Source organism: Quercus robur, chromosome 4, assembly GCF_932294415.1.
Source record: "Quercus robur chromosome 4, dhQueRobu3.1, whole genome shotgun sequence".
Lineage (NCBI taxonomy): Eukaryota > Viridiplantae > Streptophyta > Magnoliopsida > Fagales > Fagaceae > Quercus > Quercus robur.
This window is the reverse complement of record NC_065537.1, coordinates 45,699,392-45,721,615: the sequence shown is the minus strand read 5'-3', so window position 1 is coordinate 45,721,615 and position 22,224 is coordinate 45,699,392. Positions and strand designations below refer to the sequence as shown.

The 22,224-nt window shown below is 36.7% G+C and overlaps 2 pseudogenes; one reads left to right on the top strand and one right to left on the bottom strand.

The window, feature by feature from the left end:
* Positions 1 to 4,767: 4,767 nt before the first annotated feature.
* On the bottom strand, positions 4,768 to 6,483 carry LOC126721984 (26S proteasome regulatory subunit 4 homolog A-like; annotated as a pseudogene).
* Positions 6,484 to 7,365: 882 nt separating this feature from the next.
* LOC126721983 (nudix hydrolase 26, chloroplastic-like) lies at positions 7,366 to 8,868 on the top strand (annotated as a pseudogene).
* The last annotated feature ends 13,356 nt before the right edge of the window (positions 8,869 to 22,224 follow it).

The following is a 22,224-nucleotide window of genomic DNA, read 5'->3' as shown; positions in this document are numbered from 1 at the left end:
GGCAGCTGAGCCCCTACCCGAAAGAATTTCTCCGGATCGCCGCCTATAACTACTTCCAAGTCTTCGCATTTCGCCTCGTCAGCGGCTGTGTCAGGGGGCGAAGTCGAGACCTTTGATTGCTATAATCTCCTTTTAGCAGAGGCCGAGGACTCCACATCGAGCCGATGGGAGACAGCAGCCACCACACAATGCCTTGCCATGGACTGGTTCCCTCGGATTTCACGGACTTGGTCCCCCGACGGGAATTTCAACTTCAAATGCAAAGAGGAGGTGACAGCTCCCAATGTGTGGAGCCAGGGTCTGCCGACGATGGCTGTATAGGGAAAGTAGGTGTCCACCACAATAAAGTTTACTTCCACCGTCTCTGGGCCGGTCTGGATGGGTAGCCTAATCATGCCCTTTGGGACAACGAGCTTCCCATCGAAGGTCATCAAAGGGGAGCTATAGGGCGTCAGATCCTCCAATTTTAATCCCAGCCCCTTGTAGAGATCGGGGTACATAACCTCGACAGCGCTGCCACCATCCACCATCACCCTTTTTCAGATCGTAGCCCCTGATTCTGAGAGTGATCACCAGCGCGTCGTCATGGGGCTGGATGGTACCGTCCATATCTTCTTCTGAAAAGCTTAAGGCCAGGTGAAAATTCCTTCTGGCCCTTTTCGGCTCTAGTTGGGACTCTCTGGTAGGCAGCTGGGACACAGATAATACTCGAGAAGGGCGCGCGCCTCTTCTTCCTGGCGTGGCCAGGATTACATTGATCGTCCCTACGGGCGGCTTTAGGGCAGTGTCTCTCTGGGGTTCCTGATGGGTTTGACCTTAATGACCACTGGAATGATGCAGGAGGTGCTTCAGCTTTCCTTCTCGGACGAGCTAGTCCAGGTGGTTCCAAAGGTTCCTACAATCCTCCGTGGTATGCCCATGGTCCTGGTGGTATTGGCAATAGAAGTTCTGATTGCGCTTCGTGGACTCTCCGGCCATCTTACTTGGCCATCTAAAGTATGGCTCGCCCTTGATCTTCTCCAACACCCGGTGTACTGGTTCTCGAAATACAACGTTAACAGTTTGCGTGTTGGTTGCTCCGGATTGCCTTATGAAATCTCTCCTCGAGCGGTTGCTGTTGTATCGGTCCGACCTGAAATCCCTCCTCTCTTGGGGGATAACCTTCTCTTTTCCTTTACCCTGTAGCTGGTCTTCCTCTACCCGTTTATATTTGTCAATCCGGTCCATCAACTGGTGCAAACTAGTGGTAGGTTTTCCTGTCAACGACTTCCTCAAGCCGTGCTCGGCCGGGAGGCTACTTTTGAAGGTGCTGATGGCGACTTCATCAAAATTGCCTTCCAGTTCGTTAAACATTTCTCAATAACGGTCCGAGTAGGCTTTTAGAGTTTCTCCATCATGCATGGACAACGATAATAACGCACTCAGGGGCCGAGGGGCTCTACTGTTCATAACGAAACTGGAGCCAAAGGCTTGGGTTAGCTGCCTATACGAATCTATGGAATTCGTCTTTAGGCCATTGAACCATCTCATCGCCACAGGTCCCAAGCTGGATGGGAAAACCTTGCACATTAGCGCCTCGTCCCTAGAATGGACTGTCATCCTTTGGTTAAACTGGCTCACGTGCTCCACAGGGTCTATTTTGCCGTTATAAAGGGTGAAGGTCGACTGCTGGAATCGTCGAGGAAGCATAGCCCCTTCTATGTGGCGCGTGAAGGTGATTTGGAGAGCTGGTCCAGTGCCTTGCTCATGGCATCATTTCCCGAGCCCCTAGGAGATGAGCTTTTACGTTCGTGCCTCCGGAAATGCTCTTTTTCGTGGGAGAAGGTCTCGCTTGGAGGAGTCCTCGATCTTTGCCTATAATCGTCATCACTTTCGTCATCGAAGGGTATGTCATGCCTGGAATGGGATGGCCTTCGTTATGCATGGTACAACTTCATCTTCAAGTCTTCTATCTCTTGCTGCATGGCCCGCTTATCATTCTGTCTCTGGGATGCATGGCTCTTAACTTGTTCTGGTTGCGTGACTCGGTTGTTGTTTTGTCTCTAGAATACATGGTTGCCCACACGAGAATGGCTTTTGCTGGTTTGAGTGGTGTTCACACTTCCCTCCCGGAACCTTCCATTTTCTTCATTTCGAGTACGCTCAGGGTTGGAGAAATTACCCTGTTGTTGGGTTTTGGCTGGTTTGGGCTGATGGGAGCCTGCTTAATGAGGGCCTGATCTTGCCATGCCTGATTGTTGTCCTTACTAACACACAAGCTCTTCCCACAGACGGCGCCAATTGTAGGGACTGGGTTCGTGCACTTCTTTCATGGTAGAAGTGGATTCAAGCCCAACTAGCCCAAACAATAAATTTGTAGAGAGTAGGTTCAAGAGCTAGGTTTTAGCGAGGATAGCAACGACCGGACATGGTCATGAATGGGTTGAATAACAGATACGCAGGCTAAAATGGGAAACTTCGTCCTCGGGCCTCTCGTCCAAGGAGCTTAACGTTCTTATTATTTCTTTTACGCTAGGTTACAATGGTCCTAAAGACGATACATAATGCTACTCACCTCTCTCTCTCTCTCTTTTTTCTCGATCCCCCTTTCATGGAGGAATTCTTACATTATATAGCCCTTCTCAATTGATCCTGACTTTCCATCTGTTGATCAGGCAGGTAACTACTTGAGTGCTTGTCCCATTAGCCGCCTCCCCCCAACTTCTGTTAGTTGCAGCAACCGAAGCCACACTGTTCAGGGGTCCTTTCCTATTAGTGCGGCTAGGACATTTGTTGGCGCATTCAATGCGGAGGTGACAGCTTTTCCTTGAACCGCTCCTACATTGTACCCCCGTGCGCGTCCTACTGCACTAGCCCTTTCTTCTGAGAGCGCTCTGGGGGCTGCCTTTGATGGCGTGCTGTTCTTTCCTTCTAGGTTTCGGGATGCCGAAGACAGGATCGTCCTCGGCTACATCTCTAGGCCATTTGGACTTTCGTTGCACGTCCTCGGCAACGTCTCTCCTCAGCGCGGGCCTTAGGCCCTAGTGTAAAGTGGGTCGGGATCACAAATTCTCTGGCCCCACAATAATTATAACCACCTACATCCCCACTTTCCCACCTACCCCATTATTACTTACCCGCACTTTCATCTTTTCTTTCTTCTTCAAGTCACACCTGGTCCTTCTTTCTTTTGTTTTTTCTTTTTTTCCTTTTTCTTTCTTCCTTTTTCACTCCAGCACAACTCTTTTTTTTTTCTTTGTTTCTTTGCAGCTACTCTTTCTTTTTTTTTTCTTTTTTTTTTCTTTTTTTTTTTTGTTCTTTCTTTCTTTTTTTCTTCATCTCATGCACACTTATTTGAAGCCAAGCCGTCGACCCAAACATATTGACCCACCCACGCAAATGCCATCCACGCTGCTATCCACGCCAGTTAGCGCTTCCCCTTCCTCTTTTCCTCCCCTTATCTCTCTCTTTGCTTTATTGTGTTTCTTTTTTTCCCCCCTGTAGATCTAGTTTCTTATTTTTTGTTATTTTATGTCTAGTTAGTAAGAAAATGGAGGAAATGCTGAAAACTTTGAATGAAGTGGATATTCTAGAAATATTTGTGTCTATGTCTTGATTTGGATTTGAGTTTTGATCTTGAATTTTTTGGATTTGTGCTATTGTGTTGCTGATATTATGCTTATGTTTAAATGGGTTTGTGTTCTTGAGATTGTTCTTTTGTGTTTCTGAGCTTGTACTTTTGTGTTACTTGAATGGATTTGGGTTGGTTTTGTTGAATGAGAGGAGATACATGGGTTTGTGTTCTTGTATTTTGGAGCATGTTGTGTTCGTATTGTGAATATGTTGAGTTTGATTTTGAATTTTCTGGGTTTGTGTTTCATTTTGAATTTTTTGGGTTTGTGTTTGATTTTGAATTTTTGGGATTTGTGTTTGATTTTTTTAAGTAAACTCATAGTTTTGTTTCAAAAATGCAACTGTAGGAGGCTATAGCCACGTTTCTAAAATGCAGCAAAACTGTACCTATAGCCGCATTTTTAAAATGCAACCCAAACGTGGTCTATAGTCACATTTTTAAAAACGCAACTATAGGTCTAAGCCTATAGCCACGTTTAAAAGAATGCGGCTATAGACCTATTAGAACTATAGTCGTGGTGCACGTGTAAACACGGCTATAGAAAATGCAGCTATAGACCAAAAGGGGCTATAGCTGCGTTTTAGGGTCTATAGCCGCATTTTAGAAACGCAGCTATAGCCCTCATTTTTTGTAGTGGTTCTTGCAAGGAAGTTAAAGGCTAAGATCTAGTTTTTCTATTTCTTCCAATATTAAAAAGTCTGTTGTTTGTGAAGATAGTAATTGACCTCCAAGAGCCCCCTCAACTAAACATTGAGTTCTTAGATGTTTATAGTTACTGAATTAGAACTAGGTCCAATTCTAGGAGGGTTTGAAAATTATTTGAATATGAGTTTCTAAATATGGTGATAAATGGGGAAGAAGCATCAGAATATGGCCAGGGAATATTTAAAATGAGGAAGAAAAAATTAATAGAGTTTGATAAACAAGCCGACTAAGTTTCACTTTCAGTCCTATAAGTTTTAGTTTTGTCATTTCAGTTTTCTAAATTTTAAATTTTGTCAATTCAATCATCTGTTACCTTCTATTAAGTACTGTCGTTCACTAAACCAAAATGATGCTGTTTTGGATGATTTTTTTATTTTCTTAATTTAATTTTACTGGAAAAAAGTTAATTACAAAAAAGAAAGTAAAAAAAAGGAAAAAAGAAAAAGAAACTAAGGATGTGTTAATGGCAATTCAACAACTTCATCTCCTGAATCTGTGCATCCAAACCACCAAGCATACGATTTCAAGGGAGCTTTCTCAACTTTCATCGCAGACACCATTGGATCAACCTCACCTTGCAATAACCCCACAACAAAAAGCACCTTGTTATGCATCAATATCGCACAACCAGGCTCTAGCTGATCCTTATCCACAAAAGACAAAATCCCCACATAATATTCCAATCCCATCGACGATGAAACAATCACGTGATTCTCATCTATGAGTTCTTCTAGATTTCCAACACTAATGGGTGAGCCTTTAGGATCATCGATTTTAGATTTGTCTTCCTCAGCTTTTTCCTCTTCAGGTTTGAGTCTTTCTTGGTTGCTCACAGACTCTTCCTCCATTAATAGATAGTCTTTCCCACGAGCGAGCTTTAGGAGTCAAAGATGGCACTTTGTGTGTGGAGTAACGCTTAGGAGTCGAGAAACAGCATCTTCTTTTTTGCTGAATGTTGAGAAGCGGCAGTTGGGCCTTTCTATTTGCGATGTTTGCAACCCATTTGAGCTGGTGGCACCGCAAGCTCGAATTTCTTCTCCTTGTTGGATCCTTCGGATTTTCAATCACTCGGTAAGTCTTGGCGGTTAAGACCGCCTGAAATTCCTTGACCTATTAGGATGATTTGATTGTCTCAAAGACAGAGAAGCTAGATACTGTTGTTGTTGTAGGATTTTTTTTTTTTTTCAAAATAACACCTATTTTCAAACAATTTTGTTAGTTAGCATCGTTTCTAAACTATTTATGAAATGAACATCTCGAGTCTAAAATACTCGAGTTCACTGTAGCAACTTGAGTATGTAAAAATCGATTTCCAGTGGAAATCGAGTAGAAACTCGAGTTCCTACTCTACACAAATAAAAAAGAGAGAAACAGAGGCAAAACGACCTTCGCCTGACGATTACACACGTTCGTGGGTCCAATCTGAGCCTAGTTTCATGGGTTTCTCTGCTTGGGTCGTGTGTTCACCGCTTGGGTCGTGGGTTCACTGCTTGGGTTCGATGGTTCCTAGGTTCGCCGCTACTTCATGTGGTTTCTGCTTTGATCTCTTTTGTTGTTTCTTTGGTTGTCGTGGATTTTTTTTTTTAGAGGGGAGAAGGGTTGTTGTGGAGTTATTTTCAGAGGGAGAAGAGGAAGAAGAAGAAGAGACTGAGGATTTTTTGTTTTCTTTTGTGGAACTCAAGTGTTCAAAAGTCAAGTTCCAGGTGAATTTTCATTGAAATCGAGTATGTGATACTCGATTTGCTACAGTGATCTTGAGTTCCTTAGCCTCGAGATGTTAGTCTGCTAAATAGTTTAGAAACAATGCTAACTAACAAAATTGTGAAAATAAAAAAAATCCGTTGTTGTACATCGTTCTCATTCCCCTTGATTTTTTTTTGGTAATTAACATTTTTCAGTAAAATTAAATTAAGAAATAAAAAAAATAAAAAAATAAAAACCATCCAAAAAACGGTGTTGTTTTGATTTAGTAAATGGCAACATTTAACAAAAAGGTAACGAAGTACTAAATTGACAAAATTTGAAACTTAAAGGACTGAATGACAAATAAATGAATTATTTTATTTATTCAGCAAAAACAAATATTTTATTTTATTAGATTTAAGATTTATTTTTATTTTGGTTTAGATTTTTTACTTACATGGAATAATTAAATTGACTGACATGATTTCATTAGGCAAATGGCACATGTAACACACTTAAGTGGTCCTTAATGGACATATCAACATTGTACATAGACAGAAGATTTTTTTTTTTTTTTAACAAACATTATCTAACAATTGGGGAAGTAAACTAAAATTTAAAAATTGAAGGGGAAAATCAAAATTACCCCACACTTTATGGATACTATTTGCAATTTAGTCGTACCATTATTTACCCATAGGGTTTTGGAAATAGTATTGCCTCAACTGTTTGTATATTGGTATATGCAAATGTTGGTTGTAATATGTTTAAGTAATCTTACTTTGAAAAGTAAAAGAATGAAGAGAATTTTTAAATAAAAATTGAATTTTGTAGTGGCTCGCTTAAGCGAAGCTTGTGTATGTGCAATTAATCGACATTCTTTAGATGTTGATTGGAGACATAAAGTGTATTTTCGACTCTCTATTTATTTTGCTCGAGCAAGGATTGAGCGGAGACAAGCCCACTCTAGCAAAGTTGAGTGGACCCTAATAGGCATCCACTAGAAACAAGTGTAATAAACACCCCATTTTGCAACCCTTCATTCCTTTTGTTTTATCATGTTTCAACCAAGGGCAAAATGGTAACTTTACACGTGAAAATTCCAAAAGATGACCTTAAGAAAGTTTACATTTTTTTTTTTTTTTTAGCAGAAATGATAGTAAATTTTATTTATGAAAAATCATGTTGTACAATGAGGAAGAGAAAAGAGGCATTCTTTTAACCAACCAATGACCTCTTTCTCTTTTGTAGCACTAACCAAAGTTAAGGCAACACGTCTACATCGTAAAAGTATACTGTAAAAAGTAATAAAAAAAATATAAAAAATAAAAATAAAATAAACAAAACTATCCCCAATGAGAATGATGTCTTCGAGTATCCAGTCAGCCTCAAGGAGCAAATTCTATCAGAATTCAGAAGTTCTACAAGTTCTGCAAAACTATCCACTCTGCTCTGTGTATGCTTTTATGAGAGGCAGAAGTGCCATGGCATCTAAGGTTTATTGGGGTTCATATTTTTGTGAGGTTTCCCTTTAATTCTCATTGTACTCCTTTTTTTTCTTTCTTCTTTTTCGTGGGATACCTTTTTTTTTTTATAGTAAAAAAATAAAAAACCTAGCCCAAGTAAAAAAAAGTCTATCAGTATTTTTAATACTAATGCTCCACCGTTGTCTATCAACTCATGCATGATATTTTAATCTAACAATTCCATTGTTAGAAATAAGTTAAAGCTTGAGTAACAGATATGCGTTATGCACTTTATAAAATCATTGTCAAACAGACTTTGGATCACATTTTAATCTTACAATTCCATTCCAGTATGTTTCACATTCACATGCAGGTACCTTAGTGGTTGGCATATGACTTCCCACCTGAAGTCAGGGAAAAGCTTAAACATCAGTGGGGATCAGACTGGAAGGGTCAAGCACAGAAGTGGTGAGCATATGATACAGCCATACATAGTTAGATGAGGTATATATGGTGAAAGGCTGCAACTGAGTCTAGACTAGGTCAGATTCAGTTTAGGGAATTAACCAAGCTGAGGATTAGTTTATCAAACCCAGGACAACTGAAATATCAACTTGTAACCATTGGATGTATTCAAGCTAACATAACCTAATCTAGGATACAAAATTACAGATTTTTTTGGTTGGGGGCACGTAGAATATAGTAATTTGGATACGCAAGTAATTTTAGAATTAAAACATGCCTGTGAGTGTAAATTTGTATTTAACTTCTGTGAAAGCAATAGAGATGAATCTAAGGAAGTCTCATCTAAACAGAAGAAAGCTTTGAGGAAAGTCACTGCAGAAGCTACTGCTACTACTGCAGAAACAGAGGATAAGAAGAAGAAACAAGTTATAGAGCTACAAGCCGTTTAGTATTTTGTTGTAAAACTACTTGTAGTTTAAGAGTTAGTTTATAGATAGTGGATTACAGCTGTCAATTCATTTTCTGGAGGGAAAGCTAGTTAATTAGTTTTTGTTAGTTTTGTTTGTTAGCTTTCAGTACAGGTATATATATCTTTGTACACAAACAATAATTAATTGAGTCATTCAGTTTTCTCAATTCAGATTTTATAACTTCGTCAAACTTGCAAACCCTTTTAGGTTTCTTCTTAAATTCACTGGGAAGGATGAAAAAATCAATCTGTTGGGTGATGGGACTGAGAAAGCTGAGTTTGGCGAGTGGTTTTGGATATCTCCAGAATTAATAGTTGAACTTGTGGGTAGACAGTATCTTTTTACTTTTCTTTACTGGTTCAAAAACGGCTAGAATTGGTATTTTGGTCTTGTTGGTGCAGGCAGTGGATTTTAATAAGCCGTTTACAAGGAAGTTATGACAGTTTTTGCTCCATATCTTCAGTAAACTTAAGTTATTGTAAATAAATAAATCTTGTCTGAGTTTTTTTTTTTTTTTTTTTTATTTAATTATTTTACCCCAAGCAAATAAATAAATAGTTAAATGCTAAAGAACCTGAGACAAATCACTGGCCAATCCTAGGGCAATTCAACCTTCCGTCTTTCCTCAATTGATGCATTCTGTTATGTCTTTGGCTAAGTGATTTCTCATTAATAGACACAATGCTATTGAATCTAGGTCCTCCTGTTATAAGAGGAGCAGCAGTACTGTCACTAGAACCCTGACACTAAATGCCTTTTAAAGAAGTTGAGGGCAACAGCCCATACCAACACCTTCACTATCCATGGTGTCCAAATATGTATGTAACCTAAATCCACACAATGCTTGACCTCCTTCAGGTGAACGAAGATTATTTTTGCCAATAAGACTTGCAAGTTGTAATCCATAGTATTTCACCATTAAATGAATAAGTCATAACATTTCACACTTTTCTTTCTCAAATTCTTTTCTCAATTTTCCCTTTTTTTTCTTTTTCTTGGAAGGTGTCTGCCTCCATGTCAAATTCAGTCCATTCATTTCTATTTCCCCAAGATACAAGGGCCATCTTGATTACAAGCTCAGTTGCTAGACAAAACAAGTTCAACAAAGAAAATAATGAGCATACAATCTCCAACTTAAAGAACCGTGACTCTATTAACCAAAGTAGGTTTTTGGTAACACCCACCCCCCACCCCCCCCCCCCCCCCCAAAAAAAAAAAAAAAAATTCCCACACAGGCTGTCCACCTGCATCAAGTTGGTTGGGTGTGGGTCCGTCATTTTTTTTTTTTTTTTAATGTTTACTGTGCATTTTCTTTTTCAAAATTAAGTGTCTATTGGCTCTACACCTTTCTGAACTAGTGCATATATGTCTATAAATAGGACTTTGGTCATTCATTTTGGTCAACTTTTTGATTCTCATTTTCTTGCATAGGAGTTCTCCAAATAGAGGAAACACATTTTTGTACATAAATTGCTATGATTCTTCTGTGTATAGGAGATTATTGTATTTTGGTTGCTTGAACCCTGAGTCTCCTCTTTAAACCCCAAGCTTAAAGGCTTGGAGAGGTGCCATCTTCCTGTTTGTTGGATGGTTTCTTGATTTTTTTTGGTTGATTCACAACAGTAGTGTTAATGGTAGGTCTAATCATTAAAAAAAATTTGTTAAAAAGTAGTGAAAAATTATCTTTAACATTTTTTTTTACTAACTTTTATTTAAAACTATAACCTCTCTTTTTTATAATTTGATAGTTACAACAGAAGACTGAGGATTTAAGTTTTGGATGCTATGGCTAGTTAAGTTACAAAGCTTCTAATCTTAAGTCTTGGCTAAATTGCAAACTACATCCCTAAAGTTTGGGAGTGTTTAGATTTTATACCCTGAAATTTCAGAATTTGAATTTTACCCTTGTTAGTGGTCAGTTTCTTAGGCAACCAAATTGAACCTATCAAGGTGATGGGTAGAGCAAACAAAGCTAACAAATAGCTCATCACTAACATCAACCGATGGCTTTTGGGGCTGTTGGTGGGCTCAATGTGGGGTGTGAGGAGACTGCCTTTGAATAGAATAATGGCACTAAGTATTGTGGAATGTTTGGGGAAAGGGATTTATGATGGGATTGGAATTGGCAAAGTTTCAAGGCAGGTAAGAAGCCATGTTATCCTTTCTACCTTTCAAGGATAGAGAAATTTTCCATTTAAACATTATTTTAGCAACAATTTCGTTAGTTGGTATATTTTTGAAACATTTTAGCAAACTAGTATTTCGAGTATTTGAGGCTCGAGTTCAGTGAAGAAAATTGAGTCTTAGAGACTTGAGTTCCAAGCTAATGCAAATAAATAATCCACTTGTAGAGACTCCAGTTCCATAGAGTGTGTACAAAGTAAGAGACCCACTGCAGGAACAAACCCAGCATGCACAAACCCAACTCTTTCTTTAGCAGGAACTCGAGTTTCACATGGATTTTTTCTTCCACAACTTTGAACTCAAGACTTAGAGACTCAAGTTCCTTCACAAAACTCGAGTTTCAAAGCCTTGAGATGCTAGTTTGCAAACTTGACAACTGACTAAATAATTGCTAACATAATGCTAAATGCCAAATTTCCTCTAAAAGGATATCTCCTTAAATATTCTCCAAAAAAAAATTCTTCTTTGTGTACGGTTTGAGGTGCCGTATTCATTTCTAGGATGACATGTGGTGCATTGACGTTCCTCTCCGAGCGTCTTTTCCCATCTTGTATGGGATTGCTCAGAGGAAGGATGCATTTGTAGTTGATGTTTTGGGTGAACAGAATGAGTTTATTCATTGTAATATCCATTTTACTCGTTCTATCCAAAATTGGGAGCTGGAGAGTTTATAATCTTTCTCTGCTTTATTGTATTACACTAATATTGATCAGAATGGGGTTGATAAAATGGTGTGGAAGCCTGCAAAGAATGGATCTTTCAAAGTTAAAATCTTATTATAGAGCCCTAACGACTAGAGGAAGTCATGCATTCCCTTGGAAAATTATTTGGAGGGTGAAAATTCCTTCTGGAGTGGCTTATTTTACTTGGATAGGCTAGGGGAAAGATTCTCACTTTGGATAATTTGAGGAGGAATATTTATATTGTTAACAGATGTTTCATGTGCAAGAACAGTTGGGAATTGGTGGGTCACTTGCTCCTTTGCTGTTCTTATGCATATAATTTGTAGATGTTTGTGTTTAGCCTCTTTGGGGTTTCTTGAGTGATGCCTAAGCAAGTGGTGGATCTACCAGCTTGTTGGAATAGAAGGGTGGGTGGCAGGTGTTGGGCAGCAGCTATTTGGGGAGCAATTCCATCCACAATGCGTCATATCGACTAATTTGCGAGAATAGAATCTTAAAACTTTCAATGGGGAGGAACATTCCATCATTGAACTGAAACGGTTTTTCTTGCTTACTCTATTTGATTGGATGACTGCATTGAGCAATCCTTATATCCCCTCTTTTTGGGAATTTTTAGATTTGTGTTCTTTTACTTAATGTTTTGTTTCCTTTGGTACATGTCCTATGTACGATAGGAACATTTTGTGTGCTTCTCTTCTTTTATTAAAAAAGATCTTTTACCTATCAAAAAAAAAAAAGCTTCTTGGTGTTTATGTGTTTACAACTTTAGGTTGTCTGGTGTCACTAGTATTTAGGTGGTAATGGTGCAGCTGAAGTTTGCAACTTTCTTTTCCTTGGATCATTGCTGCTTAGTTTTGGGTGCATGAATACTGATGCTTTTAGATGTGGAATAGTTTCATTATTTATTTTTTTAAATGGAGCTTTTTATTTTAAAAAAGGGTAAGATAAGGAAAAAGGCATTGTACTTTGGTTCCACAAGCCAATGCAATGCAAAACATTTTGGCAATATTAGGTGCAAACATCCCTGATCTTTCAATGCCAAACTCCCTATGGCACTTCAAAATTGATGACCATCTTATTACAATTCTATCCTTTATCTAATATGAGACTATCTGAGAGCAGGATGCTATCTCTGTGATGGTTAACCCATCAAATTTCAAATTCCACTTGTGGAAAAGCTCTCAGTTGCTTTGGCATAGGGTGACAAATCCTTCGGACTAATTTCTCTTGGTTTTTCTTAATCCAAAAAAAAATAAAAATAAAAGAAACAAAAGGTTTCTGGGTTAATTTGGTGCAGCCAGCAAACAAGATTTGTTTGGCAAGGAATTATGAAGGAAAGGAAGATAAGTGATATAAAGACCTAGACAAATCACATCTAGTTTATTTTAGCAATCAAATTTTGGAAAAAACCAATCACACTCAAAGGAATTAAAAAAAAAATGGTGGAAATTCTTCGCAATGTTTTCTGAAAAGTTCATTTCTTACCTATCTTTGATCAAACTATGATATATGGTTTATAAACTAAAGAAAATTTGAAATTTAACTACTAAAGGTCATGCAGAGCATAACTATACCCGCATAATAGCCATTATGCATATCCAAAATTCATTAGATTGCACCTAACAGAATAAAACATAAGAGCATACAAACACTAAACTAGCGGCCAAAATGGCCAAATACCACTGTTTAACGAAAAATATATCAATCTACCATTGTGTTTGGAAATATGTAGGGATCTACCACTTTTTGAGTACTTGAGTTTGGGGAACTCGAGTTTTCCATGGTACTCGAGTTCCATAAACTCGAGTTCTTTGAAAAAATAGCCTTCAAATTCGCCGGAAAACTTTTTATGGAACTCATGTTCATGGAACTTGAGTACCATAAAAAATTTTCAAAAATTTTCCATGGAATTTGAATTCATGGGACTTGTACCATGGAAAACTCAAGTTCCCCAAACACGAGTACCCAAAAAGTGGTAGATCTCCACATATTTCTGAAACAGTGGTAAATTGATATATATTTTGGTAAACAGTGCTATTGTGCCATTTTGGCCCCAAATTAGCAACAAAATGATGTAGGGAAGACATAAAGTAGGTGTTAGGACAGATTTACAAGTGCTAATTCCTAGGTTTGTATTTATCTTTATCTTCTTATTTTTTCCGTGTTCTATTTGTTTTTCCTACAACTCCCTTTAAGAATTCTGTGCTCCAACTTTAGCATTGGATCTCTTTGTTCTACATCAAATGGTCTTTAGACAAAATGACATCTCCTCCCATAAACAATGGATGAAGTGTGAGGTTATGGATTCATTCTTTTATGGAAGCATGACTTATGTTTATCTTTAAAAAAATATATATAGAGATTTCATAAGAACTAGTTGCTAACCCATGCAATGCACGGGAAAGCTATTGAGTATGAATTACTATTTAATCTTTGTTTATTTACTTCAATCATCATTTCATTATATTTTAACATGAAAACTTAATATTGTAATTTTTTTCTGAATGAATGTTGCAGATTAGAATTCAAATCTCAAATATCCCTATTCTCAATATGAAACATTCAATTACTAAATAGAAAGGAAATTACATAAATAGCCTTGATTGGTGGCTATTACATAAATCTCCATCATTCTTTAATTAGGCCCCCTCCACTTGAAACAAACTCGTCCTTGAGTTCATCCATTGATCTTCTTTCCATACTTGCGACTCATCAATGGAATAAACAGATCGACTTGAATATCTTTTTCCTTAGTCTTCACGTAATTGTTGAAATTTACCAAATAAGAACTGACAATTGAATCAAATCTATCAACCGCAATAAAATCAATAAACTTTGTTTCAGTGTCTCCCACCAAAATAATAGGAGCTTGAACATTGCAATCATCTAACTTGACTTCATCGAGATCATTGAAAACTTCCTCTACAGTGTCTCTAGTATCTCGACCTCAAGATCTTTCGCTATAATAGGGTCTTCATCAATCTCATCCACAATATTGATTTCAGATTTTTATTCTATAACTATGCCTTCATTAATTTCCTCAAAACTCTCTATATTTTCTTCTTTGAATTCTACATATTCTTCTAGAAAAGTATTTTCTTCAACATGAACTTCTTGGCCAATAATAATCTTGTTTTGTATACGACAAAAGTTCATCACAATCCAAAGGATAAAAGTTGATAGCAAGCATCTTTTTCATCTTTGTCCATGAATGAATTTTGTCTTTACCTCATCTAATTCTATTAGACTGTATTCATTTGCACCAACGTGAGACATACTCACTAAGTTTATGCATAGCAAGTTTAAATTTTTTTCTCATCGCAAATATTCTCATAGTCAAATAAATCTTCTAGATCAAGTAGCCAATCAAGAAAATCTTCTTTATAAAAATAGCCATTAAAAGTAGCAATTCTTTTATAAGGCCTATATGAAATTTGCTTACAAATAAGTTGCCCGGGAGTTATGTCTCCGCAACAATTATCTCTATTGTTTCCATGCTCCAACAACGGCATCCTAGAAAGATATTTGTGAGTGCTAGCTATACGTCATGTAATACTTACTAAGTTTTCTATCATCGAAATTGCTACCATCTCATACGTCAGCCACCAAACCAGGATAAGTAAAGGCTTTAATACCAACTGATGCTGGATGCAGAAGCGTCAAGAAGCAGAATACGTCTACTTCTAAAAAACGAAAAACAAAACACGTTTGCTTCTGAGAATAACCTCGAATCCACAAGGGTTCCTTGAATCCACAAAGGTCCTTGAATTCACATAGAGAAAGGGTCTGGAATCCACCAGAAAATTGAAGACAAAAGTCTGAATTTTATTAATTGAATAATTGTTAAAAAAAAACGTGTACAGACTTAGGGGCCTATTTTAAAACTTGACAGAGAAGAAAATATATTCTAAAATAGCTCCTAATTAATACCTAACCATAACAGAAACCAAATTTGACCTAAAAAGCATTAAATGCACCTAAAAACAAGGAAATAATAACCCTAAACATAAAATAATGAAAAATACAAATTAAATACCAAAATTAATAAATTACAATAATTAAATAGTAAATTGTGTCCTACATCAAAAATCAAGCACGAACACCGAGTCATCCAATCTCCGGTTCCTATAGTACTTCGTCAAGGAAACCTAGAACAAAAATGCTGCTTGGTGATGTTGTTGCTAACAGTAAAGAATCAGAAAAAGAAATTCATCCATTCAATTCTTAATACTATTTAATTAGCATCTTAAGAGAAATCAGCTACAATATGAAGGCATTGTTAAAATGACCATATTATCCTATCATGCCATGCTATCAAATAGACATCCTCAAATTTATTGGGCTGTTGAAGGGCTTGGTAATACTGATATTTTCAATTTTCTTGAATTAATTCAACTTTAGGATTTATCAAACATAATGCATGTCTTTCCAAACAAAAGATGGTGATATCGGCAGCCAATGAAACTGCCAAAATAGTTCATATGCAAAAAGGAACTTCAGTTTAGACATTTCTTTATATATAAATATATATATATATATATATATATATTTCAGAAGATATATGTCTAATGTTTCTTCACCAATCTGAAAGGTAGGTTTGCTCATACTATGACAAAGACTAAGGTTTTTGACTTTCTTATTAAAGATTATAAAATTGTCCCTAGTTATTTTTAAGTCTTTATAGTAGAGATCAATTGTAAATCACATGTAATGTCAATGATTTTGCATCCTTGTGAACATGTTTAGGTACTATAGTTTTAACCTTACACGATGGGCATAAGTGCATAAACCCCTCTGAGATTAATACTGAAACAAAATCAAATTAGTATGTAAATATATGCATGTCTACACACATACATAGTTCACTCAACAAGACTACCTACTAAACAATTTGTCAAAGATTTACTTCACTTTTATGTCAATTGCAGTTGCAGGCCTGACAATTTTCTAGCTTTTGTGTAGTTTTGCACTTTTCCCCACTATTAGTAGTTGAATAAAAGTGAGCTTGTTTGTATTTCTTAAAAATGAGGAGGAAGAAAAAAAACAATTATGAATATAAATGTCAGCTCCAAGAACTAAATCAAACCCTCCCGAATATTTTCGTAAAATTTAGTTAATCTGATAAGAATTTCCCCATTCTAGCTTCTCAACTACTATTCCTGCGTATAGGAGGTGAGAAGGGGAAGAAAAAGAAAAAGAAGGTATTAGGAAGCCAATTATATATTTTTCATTTTGAGTTTATTTCTCTCACCAACACAATTATTTGGATTTTCAGTAGATGCATGCAACTATATATTTTTCTTCAATATCTGAGGATGGGTAATATAAATAGTCAAGATTGGAGATTACCTACCAAATGTCAAAGCATTGAAATTTAATTTTGTTATCATGCCTTGAGGACTTCATCATTATGGTCAGTCAACACAAAATCACGGAAAAATCTATTGTAAAGTATTCCAGTAATACCTATATTTCAAACAAACCTACTAACCAATTTGTCACAGATTTACTTTACTTTTATGTCAATTGCAGTTGCAGGCCTGACAATTTTCTGGCTTTTGTGCAGTTATGCACTTTTCCCCACTATTAGTTGTTGAATAAAAGTGAGCTTTTTTGTATTTCTTAAAAATGAAGAGGAAGAAAAAAAACATTTATGGATATATATGTCAGCTCCAAGAACTAAATCAAACCCTCCCGAATATTTTCGTAAAATTTATTAATCTGATAAGAATTCCCCATTTTAGCACAATCATTTGGATTTTCAGAAGATGCATGCAGCTGTATATTTTTCTTCAATATCTGAGGATGGGTAATATAAATAGTCAGGATTGGAGATTACCTACCAAATGTCAAAGCATTGAAATTTAATTTTGTTATCTTGCCTTGAGGACTTCATCATTATGGTCAGTCAACACAAAATCACAGAAAAATTTATTGCAAAGTATTCCAGTAATACCTGTATTTCAAACGGCATAAACCATGTTATGATACTAAGGTCTGACATTGTACCATAATAAAGCTAATTAAAATACAGTCATAATATTTGGGGAAAGAAAGAAAAAGTTGCATGGAATGTAGTCCAGAAGTTACAAATGATATGAACCAAAAATTCTATGTGGTCTTAGTCTTAGTCTTACAAAATACATGTATGTACAGTGTACACACAAACTTTGACAAGAAATTCATTTCCAACAACAAAATAAAAATCAAGGCCAATGACAATGTATCCAAATCAAGGTAGTGCTTCCAGCTTTTCTACTTATCACAACAAAAATCACATATTTTTAAGGATTACATATTTGTTAAGAGGATGAATAATAGATAATCCTCATATTTTATCTGACAAATATTATCAAACATAATATATAGCGTAAATTCGACTGAATTAAGTAGTCAATTCAAAACCTTCTCCACTAACAGATGCTTTCATGTAAGAACGTAGTATTATTCTTGAAATAGTAATATCAATTCCTTTTTGAGAAATAAAAGAGCATCGCCAACATTAAACATGTCGATATTACAAATTAACTTGTAGATAATTTCAGAACTCAAATAACAAAAAATCATTATCATGCAGCCATTATATATGGGTTTAAAAGCACCCTATCAATCATTCAAACCAATTGCATTATCTAATAGCAGAAAAAATTTATAAAGGGGGAGAACAACTCACTGTATAGTTTGGACGATAGCATATAGTAAGGTGGAGAGCATTACAAAAAAGGAAGTGTGCATATTGAAAGGGGGGGGGGGGGGGTTGTGAACTCAAAAAAAGAAAGTTGACACATACTTTTGGATAGTCTTACCATTGTTTGGCTAGTCTAGTTTACAGCTTATTAGTTTTCTGGCTAGTCTTTATAGTTTGTTAGTTTTTCCTTTATAGTTTTTATAACTCTTGGATATTTACATTACTTTCTTTTAAAGCCTTTAAGTACTTTGGTTTAAAACTTTCAATTTATATTCAGTACTCTGTTTTTGTATCCTTGCTTTGTAGCATTTTTAAGTACTTTTAGATTTTGTTGCATTATCTTTAGTACTACACACTTGTGCCCTTGTTGGATCTTGTATCCTTGATGCAAATACTTCGTGTATTTCACATTAATTATGTGTTGGACATGCAATTGATTTTTGCATTGCTCTTAATTACATTGCATATCCGGATGATCATTGACTAGTTAAATGATCATTGTAGTCATCTTTTAATGGCTGCTCTTGTTTGATCAAGTTAAGCTTCATAGTTTATATCCTGTTTATTACCTTGATCGCATTTTACTTGCTCATATACGTACCGTGTATTCAACTTGTCATAAGCTTAATGAAAGTTTTGTATATGTGTGAGTGTTTCAGGTTACAAGTGTATATGTGCAAGTGCTTCACGGCTTCTAGATTAGGTGTATTGCTTTTCGAAATGAAACCCTATTCTTTAATTGTCCGACTATAAATTCGGCGAGAATATTAGGGTGTCCATAAGGGTTTGTAATTCTTGTAAGAGCAATGTTGAGTTTTCGGTTTACACAATTAATTTCTTTTTGTACATCTATCTGCAATTCTTCGATTCTTCAAGGCCCACCTTTACCTTTGAGTAATAATTTTGGGAGATGCAGCATTAAGGGCTATTCGTAGAAGTGGTGTAATATTAAGTTTCATACGGGATGTAACCCCTATGCCACATAATGGTTGTAGGCCCCCTAAAAAAAGGCGTGTGTAAAAATAAACAAAACATTGAAATGATTTCAAGAGAAATAAATAATTTAATGATTTGATGAACTAATAAGATTACCATGGTTCGAGAGTGAGTTTTACCACTATCCCAAACCCACGTTTAAGTCTAGAATCTGTTTTAGGGGTTTTGTCACAAAATAGCCAAAGGGGGAGATTGTAAAGTTGTGATTTGCAACTATTTTGTGTTGGCTTTAATTCCATACCAAATTTGAATATAATTTTATTCAATCTTATGTACTCTGTATTTTATGTGGGATTTCATTGTATAGGTTATGTGTGAGAGAGAGTATGAAGACTCAAAGACATCATTGAAGATCAAAGGAGTTTTCTCGGGTAGCTCATGAGAAAACTTCCCGCAAAGTGAAGCCATGTGCTCAGCACATACTGGAATGCGAAGAGTCATGATAGATAGTGATTGTTGGTTTTTGAGTATTTCACGGGTAAGGCTTTCCCGCAAGATACCCGCGAAACATTCTGTTTTGCTATTTTGTCATATCTGAAACACAATATATTTACCCACACTATATATATCCACATTACCCACATATTGAAATGAGTGCTTTTCAGAGAGAAAACCCTAGCCATAACCCTTGAGAGTTAGAGATTTTCCTACCCACAATCCTCTACACAATCCATTGTAGTTTTCCTCAACTCCTACCTCTTCATATCCAAATCCTTGAGAGATTGATAGCCCAAACACTTACCACACCAATTCTGAGTGTAAAGTGAGGTTTTGGTGTTGCTGGGAAGCATTAGAAGAAGCCATTTGTTTGGTGGATGCAATCGGGCTAAATTGCGTGATTCGGAGAGCTAGAGAAGACAAGACTTCGTCAAGTTAGTTGGTAGCAAGAGCTTGGAGGGCTCAAGTACATGGGGTAGACTAGGTTTGGAGGGTCTTTTGTTATTCATGTACTTTAACTCATTCTCTAGTGGATCGATTTACCACTTGGAGGGCGGCAAAGAGGTTTTTCGTCGAGTTCTTCAGTTTCCTCTTCAATAACACATCAAGGTGTTATCTTGTATTTGCATTCTTCTTCCCCACTCTTTTAGCTTTCATTTTATTGTTGATATTTGGTGAATATGGCTTAGAGTAGTTATATTGTTTGTTCGCTCGCATTTACTCTACTCCGCACTTAGTCTAAGTTAAAGTGAAATCAACCGAGCTGTAATTATTAATTTGGGGGTCTAAACAGCTCTTGTGTTTTCACACAAATTCGAACTTTCAAGTTGTTTTGAGAATTGAGAGAGGCAGAAAGAATGGCTAAGAGAGTAAAAGAATAAGGTAAAAAACATAGAGAGAACGGCTATTTGAGAACAGCTTATATTTAAAACCTTATTCAGAAGTTTTGAATTAAAAGAACACAAATTAGTAAACCAAAGTGCTAAACTGGACCCAATAACCACAATTTAACTTCTACTAACAAATAAATAAAGAGAACAGGTTAGGGAGGAAATCCTAAAATTAAATTAAATACATCATTAACCATTCCTTAAAACGCCAAGAGACAAAGCCTGAGTAGAATTTGATCTTCTATGGTGTTTCCCTGGGAAAAACAAAAATGAAAAGAGAAGAAAACATATTAGCAATTGAAATCTATAATTGCAACAAAAAAGGAACCCCTAAATCCCGAAACTAATGAACACCCCAAATCAAACCTCGAAGTCATTTTGATTTCGTCCTAATTCAAGAATGCTCAGAAACGATGGAAACAAAAACCACAAATTGTTCATAAGCAAATAGATTAGGACCACAACAACAAAAAAGGAAGAAGATAGGGAAGATTGAGGATTCAAGGTGATTTGATACGTACCCGAAAGATTCAAAGCTAGTGGAATCATCTTGAGAAATTGAACCGGGAGATTTTGGGGCAACACTCACTTTAGGGTAGCGAATCGAAGAGAATGCCTTTACACATATTGGGGCTTGGGTGTGCAAACTGTAACGGTGAGATTTGGTGGTGGTGAGTTTTTTAAGGGGCTTAAGGTTTTATTGGGTTTTGTAAAGTTGCAATTTACAACTATATTTTATGTTAGCTTGATTCCATGACAAAAAGTGTTGTAATTTCTTTAATTTTGTTCCTTGTATTTTGTGGGATTTGATTGTATTGGGTTTAGTATTAAGTTAGTGAAGAATCGAGAATGTATTGGATGAACAAGTGGATTTCGTGAATGTCTCACGAGAAGCCTACCCGTGAAAGAGCTACATGAGAAGCACATGCTGGAAGCTGAAAAGTCGTGCCAAGCGATCAGTTTCACGAGTGTCTCGCAGGTAAGGCCTTCCCGCGAAATACTCATGAAACATTCTTCCTAGAGGATTTTAAGTGTCACTTTCTTACCCTTCACCCATACTATATATACTCATTACCCACAAAAGTATGAAAGACAATTCAGAGAGAAAAACCCTAGATAGGTTTTCTACAACACACACACCCATCTTTTAGAGAGAGATCTACTCATCCTTAGTGAGAAATCTTAGTAGCCTCTTCTCCTTCCCTCTCCCATTGTCATACCTTGAGAGAAGATTTGTACCTAAACACAACCCACACCTATTCAGAGTGTAGAGAGTGTTTTGGAACTTGGGAAGCTTTGGGATCTGCCAAAAGAAGCTGGTAAGGCTTGGCGGATGCAATCAGGTGTATTGCGGGATTCGAAAAGCTAGTGAAGACAAGGTTCCAAGAAGCCAGTTGGTAGCAGGAGCTTGGAGGGCTCAAGTACATTGGGTAGACTAGGCTTGGAGGGTCTTTTGTTATTTGTGTACTTCAACTTATTCACTAGTGGATCGATTACCGCTTCAAGGGTGGCGAAGAGGTTTTTCGCCGAGTTGTTCGGTTTCCTCTTCGATACATGTCTTGGTGTTATCTTGTGGTTGCATCTCTCTTCCCTTACTCTTATGCTTTACTTTTATTGTTTGTTGTTCATGTTTAAGCTCTTGTGTTTTCACACAAATCCGAACTTTCAAGTTTGATTTTCACCTCTTTGCGATACGATGTATTGAATTTTTTTTTTTTTTTTTTTTTAAATCAAAGGAAGCTGAAAGGGTAGAAAAGAGAAATGAGGGGGAGAACTAGAGAAGAGAGAGAAGGAGAATGGCATTCAGAGTTGGATTTTGGGGAAGGAGAAGAAAAATTTTTGGGTATTGGGGGTTTGATTTTCACCATTGTGGAAAACAGGTATCGGGTTTGATTTTCACCATCGTGGAAAATAGTTTGTTTTTAGCTGAAAGTTTTCCTTTT